Source organism: Drosophila kikkawai, chromosome 4 (assembly GCF_030179895.1).
Source record: "Drosophila kikkawai strain 14028-0561.14 chromosome 4, DkikHiC1v2, whole genome shotgun sequence".
NCBI classification, from domain to species: Eukaryota; Metazoa; Arthropoda; class Insecta; order Diptera; family Drosophilidae; genus Drosophila; species Drosophila kikkawai.
Window position 1 is genome coordinate 1 of NC_091732.1, and position 23,639 is coordinate 23,639.

Here is a 23,639-nt window from a genome sequence, read left to right on the forward strand (position 1 = left end):
AAATTTGTGTCCGATTTTCTCAGATAGGGAAACCGATTCTTTAACTTCAAGTACCTTTACGCGAAATTACGATTTTAAGAAATTATAACGAACGTTTTTAGTGCTATTACAAGTGAGCCTGTAATCGTTATTTGGTTGACAGGTGTAAGCTCTTGTGGATATGTTCCAATACTAATAATTAATTAATTAATGGAGACCCTTATGTTGGTGGAGTATATTGGTAGAACTATGTGTCTTGTGGAGTCCAAGTAGCCTTCATATGAATTGGAAACATTGGTTGGCGTACTATTATTCTAACATTTTTGACATTATTTGCTCAGATGAGAGTTCGTAGTCTATACTGACTGCAAATGTAATCATTGCGGAAAATATTGAAATTAAGTGCATTATCGGTGGTCATACTTAAAATCGTATGATTTTAAAATAGAGTATGTGGATTTATTTTTGTGTCCAGAATTCACGTGACTGATTTCAGGACTTATTGATATAGTTTATAAACAAGTAAAGATAATTGAAATTAAATTGAGTTACGAAGAGGGGTTTAAAAAAAAATAATAATACAGAGAGGTGTGAGGTAATGTTGTCTGCCAGTAGTGTCACTTAAATTTTGTTGGTTGATTATTAATCAAAGTTATAAATCCGTTATGTATTTGGGTTGAAATAAAAATAGACTCAGCAAAATTTATCAATGTTTTTGGAAATGACTAAGTTTAAAGATTGTTGAAAGTTGTATAATGTGTAAAACTCTAAAGTAGTCATCTGGCTGGATACCAGGACATCAGAGGTAATGGCAAGATGCTCTTGGCAGGGTGCAACTTGCGGCGAACTGCACAGTTAGTAGTGCAATCAATGCAAGGCCTTAAGAGATGCCAATCGGACCCATCCTCTGGGCTTGTTACCACCACATGACAGAGAAAAGTATAGACAAAAGGAAGAGCACTAAGATTGAAGGCAAGATCAATTTAAAATGGAAGAGTTGTTAAGAATGAGAAAGGAAACAAAGAAAAGGATAAAGGAATGAAGATGGAAAATTAAGATGAAGAACGGCACCAAACAGAGCTGGATCCGAAGAGGACCCTTTGTCATTATAGAAAAGCTTGATGGTGGCCGATATGTTTTGAGAAATTTGTCGAGTAAGCGAAATTTTAAGTAGTTGCCTGCGATGCCTGTTGAGGTAGATGCAGATGAATGCGAGAGATCGCCGACTGAGGCACTCGTAGGTATCATAAAATCTCTATTTTAAGATGGTTGAGGTGGTGCCATACACAGGGGCTAAATTTGAATGATTGTGTGAAGCGTCGCTAAGGTGCGGCAAGAGTCCGGTACTGTGGTATGTGTGTGTGGTAGCCAGACGATTGAACTTGAGCAGAAGAGAGCGTGTACTCTAATTGATGTGTTAAGGAATAGCCTGCTAAGTTAATGTCTGATGGATATCCAAACTGTTGGGTTTGTGCGGAAGAGAGCATGTACTCTATGGTCGTGAAAGATTATCCCGCCAAACTAACATTTGAAGACACTGGAAGTGTAAGCGAGAGATCGCTGATTGAGGCACTCGTTGGTGGAATATAAGGCTATGAGGGTCCAGAGAGACCGTGACGCAAAAGGTGCGTGTGAGCGTTGCAAAGTGTGCAGCAAGAGCCTGGCAAGAGTTTGGTACAGTGGTATCCAGACGATTGAACTTGAGCGGAAGAGAGCGTGTACTCTAAACGGTGTGTTAAGGAATATCCTGCTAAGTTAATGTCTGATGGAATGCAAAATTGATATCCAAACTGTTGGGTTTGTGCGGAAGAGAGCGTGTACTCTATGGTCGTAAAAGATTATCCCGCCAAACCAACGTTTGAAGACACTAGAAGTGTAAGCTAATTGAAATTGAAGAGTTATGTAGAGCAGTATGAGTAAAGAAGCTAAGTGATGATTATTGCGAAGTTATGGCAATGAAGGTTGAGGCCAATTTTATGTAGAACTAAGCAACACGAGGTCGTGTTATAGTCAGGAAGGCCGTGTCGGAGATTACTTTGAAATGTCAAATGTAATTACTATTTGTAAGACTCTAAGTGTATCGAATATAGAAATAAATGAAGAGTAAAATAAGTAACGAGAGAAAAGGAAGAGAACTTATTAAGAAAGAGCGTGGTGGGGATGAAGAGAGTATTCCCTACCGAGTGTGGCGCAATGACGAGTAGAGAAGGACGAGGAAAGTAGAGAAAGGGAAAAGTGCAAGTCAGTTCGAGCGAGACTGTGAAGGAAAGCGGACGAACTACTTAGTCATTGCGACTCACTGCGCTTAGAAAAGAAAAGGAAACTAACATGGCCGATAACATTGACCCCCCATCCCCGACATATATATATGTTAATTGTATCTGTCTGTAAATATGAAGTGTAAAATATATATTTTGTAAGGTTGTCATTTTTTCCTTTACCTAGGACCTAGGGGCGCCCTCTCCGGCCTGTCGCGTTACGGGTTAGTGCGTCTTCCGGGTATAACGACGTAAAATCGTCGGTCCCTTGAAAGTCGCTATAACCGGACTCTACTGTATATCTTCATCATCTCGTCTCATCTTCGTGTTTTTTTTATAGATATGTCGCTTGCCGGTGGTCACGATAGGGGTTATGGCCATTCTTTTTTTTATGACATATAAGAATCAAGAGCCCGACGTAGATACCGTCGCAGCACGTCCAGAGCCCGAACAGCGTACCGGCGCAGCTCTTCAAGTGCCGGAAAACATTACCGCTGAAGCTCTTGACGAGCTGCGGCGGCACCTAAACAGTTCTGCCACAAATTTTATAGACCTAGCTGGTAGAATGAGCAACCCAGGGCGGCTGTTGGTGTTCGCGCAGGGAGGGTCGGACCTGTGCGACGAGGAGTTCGACCAACACCAACTGGAAATGGAATGGTCGGAGATTTCCAGCATTCACTTCGAAAATTAATTGTCTTTTTTTTTTTGTTATGTATATATATGTTAATTGTATCTGTCTGTAAATATGAAGTGTAAAATATATATTTTGTAAGGTTGTCATTTTTTCCTTTACCTAGGACCTAGGGGCGCCCTCTCCGGCCTGTCGCGTTACGGGTTAGTGCGTCTTCCGGGTATAACGACGTAAAATCGTCGGTCCCTTGAAAGTCGCTATAACCGGACTCTACTGTATATCTTCATCATCTCGTCTCATCTTCGTGTTTTTTTTTATAGATATGTCGCTTGCCGGTGGTCACGATAGGGGTTATGGCCATTCTTTTTTTTATGATATATAAGAATCAAGATCCCACCGAAAATATCGCCGCAGCTCAAGAGCCCGACGTAGATACCGCCGCAGCTCGTCCAGAGCCCGAACAGCGTACCGGCGCAGCTCTTCAAGTGCCGGAAAACATTACCGCTGAAGCTCTTGACGAGCTGCGGCGGCACCTAAACAGTTCTGCCACAAATTTTATAGACCTAGCTGGTAGAATGAGCAACCCAGGGCGGCTGTTGGTGTTCGCGCAGGGAGGGTCGGACCTGTGCGACGAGGAGTTCGACCAACACCAACTGGAAATGGAATGGTCGGAGATTTCCAGCATTCACTTCGAAAATTAATTGTCTTTTTTTTTTGTTATGTATATATATGTTAATTGTATCTGTCTGTAAATATGAAGTGTAAAATATATATTTTGTAAGGTTGTCATTTTTTCCTTTACCTAGGACCTAGGGGCGCCCTCTCCGGCCTGTCGCGTTACGGGTTAGTGCGTCTTCCGGGTATAACGACGTAAAATCGTCGGTCCCTTGAAAGTCGCTATAACCGGACTCTACTGTATATCTTCATCATCTCGTCTCATCTTCGTGTTTTTTTTATAGATATGTCGCTTGCCGGTGGTCGCGATAGGGGTTATGGCCATTCTTTTTTTTATGATATATAAGAATCAAGAGCCCACCGAAAATATCGCCGCAGCTCAAGAGCCCGACGTAGATACCGCCGCAGCTCGTCCAGAGCCCGAACAGCGTACCGGCGCAGCTCTTCAAGTGCCGGAAAACATTACCGCTGAAGCTCTTGACGAGCTGCGGCGGCACCTAAACAGTTCTGCCACAAATTTTATAGACCTAGCTGGTAGAATGAGCAACCCAGGGCGGCTGTTGGTGTTCGCGCAGGGAGGGTCGGACCTGTGCGACGAGGAGTTCGACCAACACCAACTGGAAATGGAATGGTCGGAGATTTCCAGCATTCACTTCGAAAATTAATTGTCTTTTTTATTTTGTTATGTATATATATGTTAATTGTATCTGTCTGTAAATATGAAGTGTAAAATATATATTTTGTAAGGTTGTCATTTTTTTCCTTTACCTAGGACCTAGGGGCGCCCTCTCCGGCCTGTCGCGTTACGGGTTAGTGCGTCTTCCGGGTATAACGACGTAAAATCGTCGGTCCCTTGAAAGTCGCTATAACCGGACTCTACTGTATATCTTCATCATCTCGTCTCATCTTCGTGTTTTTTTTATAGATATGTCGCTTGCCGGTGGTCGCGATAGGGGTTATGGCCATTCTTTTTTTTATGATATATAAGAATCAAGAGCCCACCGAAAATATCGCCGCAGCTCAAGAGCCCGACGTAGATACCGCCGCAGCTCGTCCAGAGCCCGAACAGCGTACCGGCGCAGCTCTTCAAGTGCCGGAAAACATTACCGCTGAAGCTCTTGACGAGCTGCGGCGGCACCTAAACAGTTCTGCCACAAATTTTATAGACCTAGCTGGTAGAATGAGCAACCCAGGGCGGCTGTTGGTGTTCGCGCAGGGAGGGTCGGACCTGTGCGACGAGGAGTTCGACCAACACCAACTGGAAATGGAATGGTCGGAGATTTCCAGCATTCACTTCGAAAATTAATTGTCTTTTTTATTTTGTTATGTATATATATGTTAATTGTATCTGTCTGTAAATATGAAGTGTAAAATATATATTTTGTAAGGTTGTCATTTTTTCCTTTACCTAGGACCTAGGGGCGCCCTCTCCGGCCTGTCGCGTTACGGGTTAGTGCGTCTTCCGGGTATAACGACGTAAAATCGTCGGTCCCTTGAAAGTCGCTATAACCGGACTCTACTGTATATCTTCATCATCTCGTCTCATCTTCGTGTTTTTTTTATAGATATGTCGCTTGCCGGTGGTCGCGATAGGGGTTATGGCCATTCTTTTTTTTATGATATATAAGAATCAAGAGCCCACCGAAAATATCGCCGCAGCTCAAGAGCCCGACGTAGATACCGCCGCAGCTCGTCCAGAGCCCGAACAGCGTACCGGCGCAGCTCTTCAAGTGCCGGAAAACATTACCGCTGAAGCTCTTGACGAGCTGCGGCGGCACCTAAACAGTTCTGCCACAAATTTTATAGACCTAGCTGGTAGAATGAGCAACCCAGGGCGGCTGTTGGTGTTCGCGCAGGGAGGGTCGGACCTGTGCGACGAGGAGTTCGACCAACACCAACTGGAAATGGAATGGTCGGAGATTTCCAGCATTCACTTCGAAAATTAATTGTCTTTTTTATTTTGTTATGTATATATATGTTAATTGTATCTGTCTGTAAATATGAAGTGTAAAATATATATTTTGTAAGGTTGTCATTTTTTCCTTTACCTAGGACCTAGGGGCGCCCTCTCCGGCCTGTCGCGTTACGGGTTAGTGCGTCTTCCGGGTATAACGACGTAAAATCGTCGGTCCCTTGAAAGTCGCTATAACCGGACTCTACTGTATATCTTCATCATCTCGTCTCATCTTCGTGTTTTTTTTATAGATATGTCGCTTGCCGGTGGTCGCGATAGGGGTTATGGCCATTCTTTTTTTTATGATATATAAGAATCAAGAGCCCACCGAAAATATCGCCGCAGCTCAAGAGCCCGACGTAGATACCGCCGCAGCTCGTCCAGAGCCCGAACAGCGTACCGGCGCAGCTCTTCAAGTGCCGGAAAACATTACCGCTGAAGCTCTTGACGAGCTGCGGCGGCACCTAAACAGTTCTGCCACAAATTTTATAGACCTAGCTGGTAGAATGAGCAACCCAGGGCGGCTGTTGGTGTTCGCGCAGGGAGGGTCGCACCTGTGCGACGAGGAGTTCGACCAACACCAACTGGAAATGGAATGGTCGGAGATTTCCAGCATTCACTTCGAAAATTAATTGTCTTTTTTATTTTGTTATGTATATATATGTTAATTGTATCTGTCTGTAAATATGAAGTGTAAAATATATATTTTGTAAGGTTGTCATTTTTTCCTTTACCTAGGACCTAGGGGCGCCCTCTCCGGCCTGTCGCGTTACGGGTTAGTGCGTCTTCCGGGTATAACGACGTAAAATCGTCGGTCCCTTGAAAGTCGCTATAACCGGACTCTACTGTATATCTTCATCATCTCGTCTCATCTTCGTGTTTTTTTTATAGATATGTCGCTTGCCGGTGGTCGCGATAGGGGTTATGGCCATTCTTTTTTTTATGATATATAAGAATCAAGAGCCCACCGAAAATATCGCCGCAGCTCAAGAGCCCGACGTAGATACCGCCGCAGCTCGTCCAGAGCCCGAACAGCGTACCGGCGCAGCTCTTCAAGTGCCGGAAAACATTACCGCTGAAGCTCTTGACGAGCTGCGGCGGCACCTAAACAGTTCTGCCACAAATTTTATAGACCTAGCTGGTAGAATGAGCAACCCAGGGCGGCTGTTGGTGTTCGCGCAGGGAGGGTCGCACCTGTGCGACGAGGAGTTCGACCAACACCAACTGGAAATGGAATGGTCGGAGATTTCCAGCATTCACTTCGAAAATTAATTGTCTTTTTTTTTTTATGTATATATATGTTAATTGTATCTGTCTGTAAATATGAAGTGTAAAATATATATTTTGTAAGGTTGTCATTTTTTCCTTTACCTAGGACCTAGGGGCGCCCTCTCCGGCCTGTCGCGTTACGGGTTAGTGCGTCTTCCGGGTATAACGACGTAAAATCGTCGGTCCCTTGAAAGTCGCTATAACCGGACTCTACTGTATATCTTCATCATCTCGTCTCATCTTCGTGTTTTTTTTATAGATATGTCGCTTGCCGGTGGTCACGATAGGGGTTATGGCCATTCTTTTTTTTATGATATATAAGAATCAAGAGCCCACCGAAAAAATCGCCGCAGCTCAAGAGCCCGACGTAGATACCGCCGCAGCTCGTCCAGAGCCCGAACAGCGTACCGGCGCAGCTCTTCAAGTGCCGGAAAACATTACCGCTGAAGCTCTTGACGAGCTGCGGCGGCACCTAAACAGTTCTGCCACAAATTTTATAGACCTAGCTGGTAGAATGAGCAACCCAGGGCGGCTGTTGGTGTTCGCGCAGGGAGGGTCGGACCTGTGCGACGAGGAGTTCGACCAACACCAACTGGAAATGGAATGGTCGGAGATTTCCAGCATTCACTTCGAAAATTAATTGTCTTTTTTATTTTGTTATGTATATATATGTTAATTGTATCTGTCTGTAAATATGAAGTGTAAAATATATATGTTGTAAGGTTGTCATTTTTTCCTTTACCTAGGACCTAGGGGCGCCCTCTCCGGCCTGTCGCGTTACGGGTTAGTGCGTCTTCCGGGTATAACGACGTAAAATCGTCGGTCCCTTGAAAGTCGCTATAACCGGACTCTACTGTATATCTTCATCATCTCGTCTCATCTTCGTGTTTTTTTTATAGATATGTCGCTTGCCGGTGGTCACGATAGGGGTTATGGCCATTCTTTTTTTTATGATATATAAGAATCAAGAGCCCACCGAAAATATCGCCGCAGCTCAAGAGCCCGACGTAGATACCGCCGCAGCTCGTCCAGAGCCCGAACAGCGTACCGGCGCAGCTCTTCAAGTGCCGGAAAACATTACCGCTGAAGCTCTTGACGAGCTGCGGCGGCACCTAAACAGTTCTGCCACAAATTTTATAGACCTAGCTGGTAGAATGAGCAACCCAGGGCGGCTGTTGGTGTTCGCGCAGGGAGGGTCGGACCTGTGCGACGAGGAGTTCGACCAACACCAACTGGAAATGGAATGGTCGGAGATTTCCAGCATTCACTTCGAAAATTAATTGTCTTTTTTTTTTTGTTATGTATATATATGTTAATTGTATCTGTCTGTAAATATGAAGTGTAAAATATATATTTTGTAAGGTTGTCATTTTTTCCTTTACCTAGGACCTAGGGGCGCCCTCTCCGGCCTGTCGCGTTACGGGTTAGTGCGTCTTCCGGGTATAACGACGTAAAATCGTCGGTCCCTTGAATGTCGCTATAACCGGACTCTACTGTATATCTTCATCATCTCGTCTCATCTTCGTGTTTTTTTTATAGATATGTCGCTTGCCGGTGGTCACGATAGGGGTTATGGCCATTCTTTTTTTTATGATATATAAGAATCAAGAGCCCACCGAAAATATCGCCGCAGCTCAAGAGCCCGACGTAGATACCGCCGCAGCTCGTCCAGAGCCCGAACAGCGTACCGGCGCAGCTCTTCAAGTGCCGGAAAACTTTACCGCTGAAGCTCTTGACGAGCTGCGGCGGCACCTAAACAGTTCTGCCACAAATTTTATAGACCTAGCTGGTAGAATGAGCAACCCAGGGCGGCTGTTGGTGTTCGCGCAGGGAGGGTCGGACCTGTGCGACGAGGAGTTCGACCAACACCAACTGGAAATGGAATGGTCGGAGATTTCCAGCATTCACTTCGAAAATTAATTGTCTTTTTTATTTTGTTATGTATATATATGTTAATTGTATCTGTCTGTAAATATGAAGTGTAAAATATATATTTTGTAAGGTTGTCATTTTTTCCTTTACCTAGGACCTAGGGGCGCCCTCTCCGGCCTGTCGCGTTACGGGTTAGTGCGTCTTCCGGGTATAACGACGTAAAATCGTCGGTCCCTTGAAAGTCGCTATAACCGGACTCTACTGTATATCTTCATCATCTCGTCTCATCTTCGTGTTTTTTTTATAGATATGTCGCTTGCCGGTGGTCACGATAGGGGTTATGGCCATTCTTTTTTTTATGATATATAAGAATCAAGAGCCCACCGAAAATATCGCCGCAGCTCAAGAGCCCGACGTAGATACCGCCGCAGCTCGTCCAGAGCCCGAACAGCGTACCGGCGCAGCTCTTCAAGTGCCGGAAAACATTACCGCTGAAGCTCTTGACGAGCTGCGGCGGCACCTAAACAGTTCTGCCACAAATTTTATAGACCTAGCTGGTAGAATGAGCAACCCAGGGCGGCTGTTGGTGTTCGCGCAGGGAGGGTCGGACCTGTGCGACGAGGAGTTCGACCAACACCAACTGGAAATGGAATGGTCGGAGATTTCCAGCATTCACTTCGAAAATTAATTGTCTTTTTTTTTTGTTATGTATATATATGTTAATTGTATCTGTCTGTAAATATGAAGTGTAAAATATATATTTTGTAAGGTTGTCATTTTTTCCTTTACCTAGGACCTAGGGGCGCCCTCTCCGGCCTGTCGCGTTACGGGTTAGTGCGTCTTCCGGGTATAACGACGTAAAATCGTCGGTCCCTTGAAAGTCGCTATAACCGGACTCTACTGTATATCTTCATCATCTCGTCTCATCTTCGTGTTTTTTTTATAGATATGTCGCTTGCCGGTGGTCACGATAGGGGTTATGGCCATTCTTTTTTTTATGATATATAAGAATCAAGAGCCCACCGAAAATATCGCCGCAGCTCAAGAGCCCGACGTAGATACCGCCGCAGCTCGTCCAGAGCCCGAACAGCGTACCGGCGCAGCTCTTCAAGTGCCGGAAAACATTACCGCTGAAGCTCTTGACGAGCTGCGGCGGCACCTAAACAGTTCTGCCACAAATTTTATAGACCTAGCTGGTAGAATGAGCAACCCAGGGCGGCTGTTGGTGTTCGCGCAGGGAGGGTCGGACCTGTGCGACGAGGAGTTCGACCAACACCAACTGGAAATGGAATGGTCGGAGATTTCCAGCATTCACTTCGAAAATTAATTGTCTTTTTTTTTTGTTATGTATATATATGTTAATTGTATCTGTCTGTAAATATGAAGTGTAAAATATATATTTTGTAAGGTTGTCATTTTTTCCTTTACCTAGGACCTAGGGGCGCCCTCTCCGGCCTGTCGCGTTACGGGTTAGTGCGTCTTCCGGGTATAACGACGTAAAATCGTCGGTCCCTTGAAAGTCGCTATAACCGGACTCTACTGTATATCTTCATCATCTCGTCTCATCTTCGTGTTTTTTTTATAGATATGTCGCTTGCCGGTGGTCACGATAGGGGTTATGGCCATTCTTTTTTTTATGATATATAAGAATCAAGAGCCCGACGTAGATACCGCCGCAGCTCGTCCAGAGCCCGAACAGCGTACCGGCGCAGCTCTTCAAGTGCCGGAAAACATTACCGCTGAAGCTCTTGACGAGCTGCGGCGGCACCTAAACAGTTCTGCCACAAATTTTATAGACCTAGCTGGTAGAATGAGCAACCCAGGGCGGCTGTTGGTGTTCGCGCAGGGAGGGTCGGAACTGTGCGACGAGGAGTTCGACCAACACCAACTGGAAATGGAATGGTCGGAGATTTCCAGCATTCACTTCGAAAATTAATTGTCTTTTTTTTTTTGTTATGTATATATATGTTAATTGTATCTGTCTGTAAATATGAAGTGTAAAATATATATTTTGTAAGGTTGTCATTTTTTCCTTTACCTAGGACCTAGGGGCGCCCTCTCCGGCCTGTCGCGTTACGGGTTAGTGCGTCTTCCGGGTATAACGACGTAAAATCGTCGGTCCCTTGAAAGTCGCTATAACCGGACTCTACTGTATATCTTCATAATCTCGTCTCATCTTCGTGTTTTTTTTATAGATATGTCGCTTGCCGGTGGTCACGATAGGGGTTATGGCCATTCTTTTTTTTATGATATATAAGAATCAAGAGCCCACCGAAAATATCGCCGCAGCTCAAGAGCCCGACGTAGATACCGCCGCAGCTCGTCCAGAGCCCGAACAGCGTACCGGCGCAGCTCTTCAAGTGCCGGAAAACATTACCGCTGAAGCTCTTGACGAGCTGCGGCGGCACCTAAACAGTTCTGCCACAAATTTTATAGACCTAGCTGGTAGAATGAGCAACCCAGGGCGGCTGTTGGTGTTCGCGCAGGGAGGGTCGGAACTGTGCGACGAGGAGTTCGACCAACACCAACTGGAAATGGAATGGTCGGAGATTTCCAGCATTCACTTCGAAAATTAATTGTCTTTTTTTTTTGTTATATATATATATGAAAATGGAGACAAAAAATGTTACTAATGGCATAACAAGAGAACGGCTGGGCCGAGTTGGATCAAATTTTTTTTCAGTTGTTTGTAATTGCCAGAAGAAGGTTATTAAATAAGAACATTTTGGGAAGTCCTTCCGGAAAGGTCGCTAGCGGCTCAATAGATGGACACACTGTTGTATGTAAAATTCTGAAACACTCTACAAAGATCATAGCTGCGTTGAAATTGTGTATCAATGAACTCGGTAAAAAAATATTTAAACAAAAATTCGAGCTAACGAAGCATTACCAATTGGAAGTAATGCCTGCTGTTAGACGATCAAGACTTGGAGGCGTTCACGCAATGCAATAAGTATTCAGAATTCCCGTAATAGACGGACGCAAGAGGAACGTACAGAAATAAATGCATCGATACGTGCCCAAATGGCACAGCTTCGCGCTCCACAAAGATCACCTCAAGCCCGACATAATAATAGAGAAAGATGAGCCGCAAATGAAAACTTGAATCGCGCTACATTCGCATACAATCCTGAAACATCCTACAAGGATCTTACCTGCGTTGTTATTGGTTTATTGTCTGTTGTATGTCAGCATTGCAATGCACTGAAACCCCCGGCTTATGCTGTGCAGGTGGCAAAATTAAATTGCCCGTTTTGGCTCATCCACCAGGGCCATTGTATTCGCTACTATATGGAAATTCAGCCCAATCAAACAGTTTCCTAAAGCTTGCACAAAAATATAACGGATGCTTTCAAATGACGTCTTTTGGAGCCGAGGTTGTTCAACAATCAGGCTACAATCCAAGTTATAAGGTAATGGCGTCTCTTTATTATCACATTTTTTCAAAATTGCATCCCAACATTCAGATTCAAGGGCAAATTCACCACCGAGCGGGCGCTTTGTTATCACCACAAAACAAAGATCTTAAATTCCTTCAGATCTATTTCATTGGTAATTCACCGCTACTAAACGTGAAATTATCGAACAAGTGCAAAATCTTCTCCATGAGCATAATGAATTGGTCAGATTGTTCAAAGCCGCATTGGATATAATGCATTATGATGAACACAAAATCATTATCAGCGCTGACGAAAAACCCATTGGTAGCCATACAAGACATTAATGCTTCTACTATCAATGAAGTCGCAGTGGTGATTGTTGGCGAGAATGTGGAATCACGCGATATTGTTCTTAAGCGTCGGGATAATGGCCAAGTGCAGCGAGTTTATGAGACTCATCGGTCATGTGATGCTTTTCAATACCCGTTGATGTTCTGTCGTGGAGAAGATGGGTATCACGTCAACATAAAGATGGTCAATCCAACTTCAGGTTTGTTTACAAGTCATCACTTCTTTTTGATTCTACAACTAAGTTTGAATTCAAATTCTAGGAGAAGAAACAAATAAGAAGTTCAACTTTATGAATTTTTATGCGTATCGATTGATGATTCGACTTGATGTTGACAATCATCTGTTAAGATACCGACGTTTGTTTCAACAGTACTGTGTAGACATGTACGTCAAAGTAAAAACGGAACGTCTCAATTTCATTCGTTTTAATCAGTCGAAGTTGCGGTCAGACGAGTACATTCACTTGCGTGACGCCATCGCTACTGAAGGACACGCGGCCAACATCGGTTGTTTGACCAATCTCCCAGCTACTTATGTTGGAAGTCCGAGCCATATGCAAGGGCAAATTTAAAGGAGAGGAAGTTCGTATCCCACGAATTCCGATTATTCCAAAAGATCTTCCGTTCCAATTCAAGAGGATTCAGTTCCCAGTTCGATTGGCATTTGCGATGACAATCAATAAATCGCAAGGCCAGTCGTTGGAAGTCTGCGGGATAATAGCTTGGATAGCACTGGGCTAATTTTGTCAAAATAAATAAATAAATAAATAAATTTGGAATATCCATGGCCAGTTATACGTAGCCTGTTCGCGTGTGGGAAAGCCGTCATCATTATTTATTTTTGCACCGGATAACAAAACAAAAAATATTGTTTATCAGATCGCTCTCCACTGATTTCAAGTCAAAAAAATCTGTCAATCCAACGACAGGTTTGTTTAAAAGTCATCACTTCTTTTTGATTCTCAACTAATTTTGAATTCAAATTTTAGCCTAAAATTTTTAGGAGAAGATAGGAATAAGGTCAGCTCTATGAATTTTTATGCGTATCCATTGATGATGTTTCAACAGTATTGTTTCGACATGTACGTAAAAGTAGAAACGGGACGTCTCAATTTAATTTGTTTTAATCAGTCGAAGTTGGGGCGAGATAAAGTTCGCCGGGTCCGCTAGTGTATATATATGTTAATTGTATCTGTCTGTAAATATGAAGTGTAAAATATATATTTTGTAAGGTTGTCATTTTTTCCTTTACCTAGGACCTAGGGGCGCCCTCCGGCCTGTCGCGTTACGGGTTAGTGCGTCTTCCGGGTATAACGACGTAAAATCGTCGGTCCCTTGAAAGTCGCTATAACCGGACTCTACTGTATATCTTCATCATCTCGTCTCATCTTCGTGTTTTTTTTTATAGATATGTCGCTTGCCGGTGGTCACGATAGGGGTTATGGCCATTCTTTTTTTTATGATATATAAGAATCAAGAGCCCACCGAAAATATCGCCGCAGCTCAAGAGCCCGACGTAGATACCGCCGCAGCTCGTCCAGAGCCCGAACAGCGTACCGGCGCAGCTCTTCAAGTGCCGGAAAACATTACCGCTGAAGCTCTTGACGAGCTGCGGCGGCACCTAAACAGTTCTGCCACAAATTTTATAGACCTAGCTGGTAGAATGAGCAACCCAGGGCGGCTGTTGGTGTTCGCGCAGGGAGGGTCGGACCTGTGCGACGAGGAGTTCGACCAACACCAACTGGAAATGGAATGGTCGGAGATTTCCAGCATTCACTTCGAAAATTAATTGTCTTTTTTTTTTGTTATGTATATATATGTTAATTGTATCTGTCTGTAAATATGAAGTGTAAAATATATATTTTGTAAGGTTGTCATTTTTTCCTTTACCTAGGACCTAGGGGCGCCCTCTCCGGCCTGTCGCGTTACGGGTTAGTGCGTCTTCCGGGTATAACGACGTAAAATCGTCGGTCCCTTGAAAGTCGCTATAACCGGACTCTACTGTATATCTTCATCATCTCGTCTCATCTTCGTGTTTTTTTTATAGATATGTCGCTTGCCGGTGGTCACGATAGGGGTTATGGCCATTCTTTTTTTTATGATATATAAGAATCAAGAGCCCGACGTAGATACCGCCGCAGCTCGTCCAGAGCCCGAACAGCGTACCGGCGCAGCTCTTCAAGTGCCGGAAAACATTACCGCTGAAGCTCTTGACGAGCTGCGGCGGCACCTAAACAGTTCTGCCACAAATTTTATAGACCTAGCTGGTAGAATGAGCAACCCAGGGCGGCTGTTGGTGTTCGCGCAGGGAGGGTCGGACCTGTGCGACGAGGAGTTCGACCAACACCAACTGGAAATGGAATGGTCGGAGATTTCCAGCATTCACTTCGAAAATTAATTGTCTTTTTTTTTTGTTATGTATATATATGTTAATTGTATCTGTCTGTAAATATGAAGTGTAAAATATATATTTTGTAAGGTTGTCATTTTTTCCTTTACCTAGGACCTAGGGGCGCCCTCTCCGGCCTGTCGCGTTACGGGTTAGTGCGTGTTCCGGGTATAACGACGTAAAATCGTCGGTCCCTTGAAAGTCGCTATAACCGGACTCTACTGTATATCTTCATCATCTCGTCTCATCTTCGTGTTTTTTTTTATAGATATGTCGCTTGCCGGTGGTCACGATAGGGGTTATGGCCATTCTTTTTTTTATGATATATAAGAATCAAGAGCCCACCGAAAATATCGCCGCAGCTCAAGAGCCCGACGTAGATACCGCCGCAGCTCGTCCAGAGCCCGAACAGCGTACCGGCGCAGCTTCCGGGTATAACGACGTAAAATCGTCGGTCCCTTGAAAGTCGCTATAACCGGACTTGCTTTACTCAGTAAAGCAATATATACAAACATATGTGGCATTTGAGAATTAATACTAACTTACAAAACTAAATAACAAAGAGGAAAACATTTTCAGTATTTGCACAAAAAGATTTGGCTTGATTTGGTTTAAGACCGTGCTGCCGAGAAAGCGAATATACATACGACTTAGGCATGGCGCAAACCAATTTTACATACATTTTCATGATATCAAAAAAAAAAAAATTAATTAGTTACATTTTGTCAGCAACAAAAAAGGAAGATATTTTTTTAAATTATTAAAATCGTAAAGATTCACCTAGTTTAAATATTTAACGCGTCAAGAAAAATTTTAATTTAATGTAGCTGCCTCCCCTCTCCTCGCAGCGGTCATCTCAGTTAATGGCGGCTCTCTTAACTTCGAACTTCTCTTAGCAGATCGGTCCGTAAAAGCTCTCTCAGCTCTTGTCATCTCTTTCTAACAACAGCCGTCAATGGTACGAGTTTACTTAATGGCAGCGAACACATACATAAGCTCCTCCTCTCCTCGTCCGCAGTCGGTACAGACAGAGATAATCGTCGTAAGGCAAATTATTTCATTTATTCGCCTCGAGTCTAATTCGCGATCGGTATCCAGCGCAGCAGTCAGTGAATGTAATTAATTAATTTATTTTTTTTTTTTAAGTGAGTGAGAGTGAGGTGAGAGAATAGAATATTTAAAGAGTGAAAAGCAGTGGGAGTATGAAAGTCGGGGAAAATTGATATATATATAAATAAATGTATATACATATATTCTTCTTTTTTTTTATTGATTATTTCTTGTGCAGCATCATTGTGAAAAAAATCACTTTTAGCATTAATTATTGATCAAAAATGTGTATTAAAAAGTGGCATATTCGTCAAAGCGAATAGCAGCTAATTTCATTATTGACGTCATTAAAGATTTGCATTGTCCGTTTATTTCGCCGAAATCAGTACAGTTCCAATAAGTTTTTCAATATTTGCACGTGCATTACCATACAGGCAGCCGTTGAAGTAATAGAGTTGTATGTATGTGTACAACAACAGATTGTATATTGTGCATCGGCAAAGTCAAATGTGCACACACATATATATCCAGTGTCGCATGTATGTGTCCGTGTAACTGAGTTATCTCGTTGACTCTGTGCAAAAATGGCGGCACAAAGCAAAGTGTGCAATTGCCAAAGATGATACCCTATAATCAAAGGGTAGTATGGAATTTCCAATCATGAGATCAAGTCAAGTTTAATATGATGAGAATTGATTAAAATTTAAATAATGGTCGATTTATATTGCACAAGTTTATATCATAATTAGTTGCCAGAAAAATTATCATTTTATTATTATTTGATTTTGCCGCAGAAATAATAATAATAATAAGTGATGGTGATATTTTGTAAATAAATTAATTAATAAACTTTTTTGTTTTTATATAGGCGTCGCTGGGCAACAAACTGCCAATAGCAGTCGCCAAGGCCATTTTTTAATGGCAAATAATCTCGCTGAGCGAGTACTTTATTGTTTGTCTGATTACTCAGTAAAGCAATATATACAAACATATGTGGCATTTGAGAATTAATACTAACTTACAAAACTAAATAACAAAGAGGAAAACATTTTCAGTATTTGCACAAAAAGATTTGGTTTGATTTGGTTTAAGACCGTGCTGCCGAGAAAGCGAATATACATACGACTTAGGCATGGCGCAAACAAATTTTACATACATTTTCATGATATCAAAAAAAAAAAAATTAATTAGTTACATTTTGTCAGCAACAAAAAAGGAAGATATTTTTTTAAATTATTAAAATCGTAAAGATTCACCTAGTTTAAATATTTAACGCGTCAAGAAAAATTTTAATTTAATGTAGCTGCCTCCCCTCTCCTCGCAGCGGTCATCTCAGTTAATGGCGGCTCTCTTAACTTCGAACTTCTCTTAGCAGATCGGTCCGTAAAAGCCCTCTCAGCTCTTGTCATCTCTTTCTAACAACAGCCGTCAATGGTACGAGTTTACTTAATGGCAGCGAACACATACATAAGCTCCTCCTCTCCTCGTCCGCAGTCGGTACAGACAGAGATAATCGTCGTAAGGCAAATTATTTCATTTATTCGCCTCGAGTCTAATTCGCGATCGGTATCCAGCGCAGCAGTCAGCCCGACGTAGATACCGCCGCAGGTCGTCCAGAGCCCGAACAGCGTACCGGCGCAGCTCTTCAAGTGCCGGAAAACATTACCGCTGAAGCTCTTGACGAGCTGCGGCGGCACCTAAACAGTTCTGCCACAAATTTTATAGACCTAGCTGGTAGAATGAGCAACCCAGGGCGGCTGTTGGTGTTCGCGCAGGGAGGGTCGGACCTGTGCGACGAGGAGTTCGACCAACACCAACTGGAAATGGAATGGTCGGAGATTTCCAGCATTCACTTCGAAAATTAATTGTCTTTTTTTTTTTGTTATGTATATATATGTTAATTGTATCTGTCTGTAAATATGAAGTGTAAAATATATATTTTGTAAGGTTGTCATTTTTTCCTTTACCTAGGACCTAGGGGCGCCCTCTCCGGCCTGTCGCGTTACGGGTTAGTGCGTCTTCCGGGTATAACGACGTAAAATCGTCGGTCCCTTGAAAGTCGCTATAACCGGACTCTACTGTATATCTTCATAATCTCGTCTCATCTTCGTGTTTTTTTTATAGATATGTCGCTTGCCGGTGTTCACGATAGGGGTTATGGCCATTCTTTTTTTTATGATATATAAGAATCAAGAGCCCACCGAAAATATCGCCGCAGCTCAAGAGCCCGACGCAGATACCGCCGCAGCTCGTCCAGAGCCCGAACAGCGTACCGGCGCAGCTCTTCAAGTGCCGGAAAACATTACCGCTGAAGCTCTTGACGAGCTGCGGCGGCACCTAAACAGTTCTGCCACAAATTTTATAGACCTAGCTGGTAGAATGAGCAACCCAGGGCGGCTGTTGGTGTTCGCGCAGGGAGGGTCGGAACTGTGCGACGAGGAGTTCGACCAACACCAACTGGAAATGGAATGGTCGGAGATTTCCAGCATTCACTTCGAAAATTAATTGTCTTTTTTTTTTTGTTATGTATATATATGTTAATTGTATCTGTCTGTAAATATGAAGTGTAAAATATATATTTTGTAAGGTTGTCATTTTTTCCTTTACCTAGGACCTAGGGGCGCCCTCTCCGGCCTGTCGCGTTACGGGTTAGTGCGTCTTCCGGGTATAACGACGTAAAATCGTCGGTCCCTTGAAAGTCGCTATAACCGGACTCTACTGTATATCTTCATAATCTCGTCTCATCTTCGTGTTTTTTTTATAGATATGTCGCTTGCCGGTGTTCACGATAGGGGTTATGGCCATTCTTTTTTTTATGATATATAAGAATCAAGAGCCCACCGAAAATATCGCCGCAGCTCAAGAGCCCGACGTAGATACCGCCGCAGCTCGTCCAGAGCCCGAACAGCGTACCGGCGCAGCTCTTCAAGTGCCGGAAAACTTTACCGCTGAAGCTCTTGACGAGCTGCGGCGGCACCTAAACAGTTCTGCCACAAATTTTATAGACCTAGCTGGTAGAATGAGCAACCCAGGGCGGCTGTTGGTGTTCGCGCAGGGAGGGTCGGACCTGTGCGACGAGGAGTTCGACCAACACCAACTGGAAATGGAATGGTCGGAGATTTCCAGCATTCACTTCGAAAATTAATTGTCTTTTTTTTTTTGTTATGTATATATATGTTAATTGTATCTGTCTGTAAATATGAAGTGTAAAATATATATTTTGTAAGGTTGTCATTTTTTCCTTTACCTAGGACCTAGGGGCGCCCTCTCCGGCCTGTCGCGTTACGGGTTAGTGCGTCTTCCGGGTATAACGACGTAAAATCGTCGGTCCCTTGAAAGTCGCTATAACCGGACTCTACTGTATATCTTCATCATCTCGTCTCATCTTCGTGTTTTTTTTATAGATATGTCGCTTGCCGGTGGTCACGATCGGGGTTATGGGCATTTCTTTTTTTATTATATATAAGAATCAAGAGCCCACCGAAAATATCGCCGCAGCTCAAGAGCCCGACGTAGATACCGCCGCAGCTCGTCCAGAGCCCGAACAGCGTACCGGCGCAGCTCTTCAAGTGCCGGAAAACATTACCGCTGAAGCTCTTGACGAGCTGCGGCGGCACCTAAACAGTTCTGCCACAAATTTTATAGACCTAGCTGGTAGAATGAGCAACCCAGGGCGGCGGTTGGTGTTCGCGCAGGGAGGGTCGGACCTGTGCGACGAGGAGTTCGACCAACACCAACTGGAAATGGAATGGTCGGAGATTTCCAGCATTCACTTCGAAAATTAATTGTCTTTTTTTCTTGTTATCTATATATATAAAAATGGAGACAAAAAATGTTACTAATGGCATAACAAGAGAACGGCTGGGCCGAGTTGGATCAAATTTTTTTTCAGTTGTTTGTAATTGCCAGAAGAAGGTTATTAAATAAGAACATTTTGGGAAGTCCTTCCGGAAAGGTCGCTAGCGGCTCAATAGATGGACACACTGTTGTATGTAAAATTCTGAAACACTCTACAAAGATCATAGCTGCGTTGAAATTGTGTATCAATGAACTCGGTAAAAAAATATTTAAACAAAAATTCGAGCTAACGAAGCATTACCAATTGGAAGTAATGCCTGCTGTTAGACGATCAAGACTTGGATGGCGTTCACGCAATGCAATAAGTATTCAGAATTCCCGTAATAGACGGACGCAAGAGGAACGTACAGAAATAAATGCATCGATACGTGCCCAAATGGCACAGCTTCGCGCTCCACAAAGATCACCTCAAGCCCGACATAATAATAGAGAAAGATGAGCCGCAAATGAAAACTTGAATCGCGCTACATTCGCATACAATCCTGAAACATCCTACAAGGATCTTACCTGCGTTGTTATTGGTTCATTGTCTGTTGTATGTCAGCATTGCAATGCACTGAAACCCCCGGCTTATGCTGTGCAGGTGGCAAAATTAAATTGCCCGTTTTGGCTCATCCACCAGGGCCATTGTATTCGCTACTATATGGAAATTCAGCCCAATCAAACAGTTTCCTAAAGCTTGCACAAAAATATAACGGATGCTTTCAAATGACGTCTTTTGGAGCCGAGGTTGTTCAACAATCAGGCTACAATCCAAGTTATAAGGTAATGGCGTCTCTTTATTATCACATTTTTTCAAAATTGCATCCCAACATTCAGATTCAAGGGCAAATTCACCACCGAGCGGGCGCTTTGTTATCACCACAAAACAAAGATCTTAAATTCCTTCAGATCTATTTCATTGGTAATTCACCGCTACTAAACGTGAAATTATCGAACAAGTGCAAAATCTTCTCCATGAGCATAATGAATTGGTCAGATTGTTCAAAGCCGCATTGGATATAATGCATTATGATGAACACAAAATCATTATCAGCGCTGACGAAAAACCCATTGGTAGCCATACAAGACATTAATGCTTCTACTATCAATGAAGTCGCAGTGGTGATTGTTGGCGAGAATGTGGAATCACGCGATATTGTTTTTAAGCGTCGGGATAATGGCCAAGTGCAGCGAGTTTATGAGACTCATCGGTCATGTGATGCTTTTCAATACCCGTTGATGTTCTGTCGTGGAGAAGATGGGTATCACGTCAACATAAAGATGGTCAATCCAACTTCAGGTTTGTTTACAAGTCATCACTTCTTTTTGATTCTACAACTAAGTTTGAATTCAAATTCTAGGAGAAGAAACAAATAAGAAGTTCAACTTTATGAATTTTTATGCGTATCGATTGATGATTCGACTTGATGTTGACAATCATCTGTTAAGATACCGCCGTTTGTTTCAACAGTACTGTGTCGACATGTACGTCAAAGTAAAAACGGAACGTCTCAATTTCATTCGTTTTAATCAGTCGAAGTTGCGGTCAGACGAGTACATTCACTTGCGTGACGCCATCGCTACTGAAGGACACGCGGCCAACATCGGTTGTTTGACCAATCTCCCAGCTACTTATGTTGGAAGTCCGAGCCATATGCAAGGGCAAATTTAAAGGAGAGGAAGTTCGTATCCCACGAATTCCGATTATTCCAAAAGATCTTCCGTTCCAATTCAAGAGGATTCAGTTCCCAGTTCGATTGGCATTTGCGATGACAATCAATAAATCGCAAGGCCAGTCGTTGGAAGTCTGCGGGATAATAGCTTGGATAGCACTGGGCTAATTTTGTCAAAATAAATAAATAAATAAATAAATTTGGAATATCCATGGCCAGCTATACGTAGCCTGTTCGCGTGTGGGAAAGCCGTCATCATTATTTATTTTTGCACCGGATAACAAAACAAAAAATATTGTTTATCAGATCGCTCTCCACTGATTTCAAGTCAAAAAAATCAGTCAATCCAACGACAGGTTTGTTTAAAAGTCATCACTTCTTTTTGATTCTCAACTAATTTTGAATTCAAATTTTAGCCTAAAATTTTTAGGAGAAGATAGGAATAAGGTCAGCTCTATGAATTTTTATGCGTATCCATTGATGATGTTTCAACAGTATTGTTTCGACATGTACGTAAAAGTAGAAACGGGACGTCTCAATTTAATTTGTTTTAATCAGTCGAAGTTGGGGCGAGATAAAGTTCGCCGGGTCCGCTAGTGTATATATATGTTAATTGTATCTGTCTGTAAATATGAAGTGTAAAATATATATTTTGTAAGGTTGTCATTTTTTCCTTTACCTAGGACCTAGGGGCGCCCTCCGGCCTGTCGCGTTACGGGTTAGTGCGTCTTCCGGGTATAACGACGTAAAATCGTCGGTCCCTTGAAAGTCGCTATAACCGGACTCTACTGTATATCTTCATCATCTCGTCTCATCTTCGTGTTTTTTTTTTTTATAGATATGTCGCTTGCCGGTGGTCACGATAGGGGTTATGGCCATTCTTTTTTTTATGATATATAAGAATCAAGAGCCCACCGAAAATATCGCCGCAGCTCAAGAGCCCGACGTAGATACCGCCGCAGCTCGTCCAGAGCCCGAACAGCGTACCGGCGCGGCTCTTCAAGTGCCGGAAAACATTACCGCTGAAGCTCTTGACGAGCTGCGGCGGCACCTAAACAGTTCTGCCACAAATTTTATAGACCTAGCTGGTAGAATGAGCAACCCAGGGCGGCTGTTGGTGTTCGCGCAGGGAGGGTCGGACCTGTGCGACGAGGAGTTCGACCAACACCAACTGGAAATGGAATGGTCGGAGATTTCCAGCATTCACTTCGAAAATTAATTGTCTTTTTTTTTTTGTTATGTATATATATGTTAATTGTATCTGTCTGTAAATATGAAGTGTAAAATATATATTTTGTAAGGTTGTCATTTTTTCCTTTACCTAGGACCTAGGGGCGCCCTCTCCGGCCTGTCGCGTTACGGGTTAGTGCGTCTTCCGGGTATAACGACGTAAAATCGTCGGTCCCTTGAAAGTCGCTATAACCGGACTCTACTGTATATCTTCATCATCTCGTCTCATCTTCGTGTTTTTTTATAGATATGTCGCTTGCCGGTGGTCACGATAGGGGTTATGGCCATTCTTTTTTTTATGATATATAAGAATCAAGAGCCCACCGAAAATATCGCCGCAGCTCAAGAGCCCGACGTAGATACCGCCGCAGCTCGTCCAGAGCCCGAACAGCGTACCGGCGCAGCTCTTCAAGTGCCGGAAAACATTACCGCTGAAGCTCTTGACGAGCTGCGGCGGCACCTAAACAGTTCTGCCACAAATTTTATAGACCAAGCTGGTAGAATGAGCAACCCAGGGCGGCTGTTGGTGTTCGCGCAGGGAGGGTCGGACCTGTGCGACGAGGAGTTCGACCAACACCAACTGGAAATGGAATGGTCGGAGATTTCCAGCATTCACTTCGAAAATTAATTGTCTTTTTTTTTTTGTTATGTATATATATGTTAATTGTATCTGTCTGTAAATATGAAGTGTAAAATATATATTTTGTAAGGTTGTCATTTTTTCCTTTACCTAGGACCTAGGGGCGCCCTCTCCGGCCTGTCGCGTTACGGGTTAGTGCGTCTTCCGGGTATAACGACGTAAAATCGTCGGTCCCTTGAAAGTCGCTATAACCGGACTCTACTGTATATCTTCATCATCTCGTCTCATCTTCGTGTTTTTTTTATAGATATGTCGCTTGCCGGTGGTCACGATAGGGGTTATGGCCATTCTTTTTTTTATGATATATAAGAATCAAGAGCCCACCGAAAATATCGCCGCAGCTCAAGAGCCCGACGTAGATACCGCCGCAGCTCGTCCAGAGCCCGAACAGCGTACCGGCGCAGCTCTTCAAGTGCCGGAAAACATTACCGCTGAAGCTCTTGACGAGC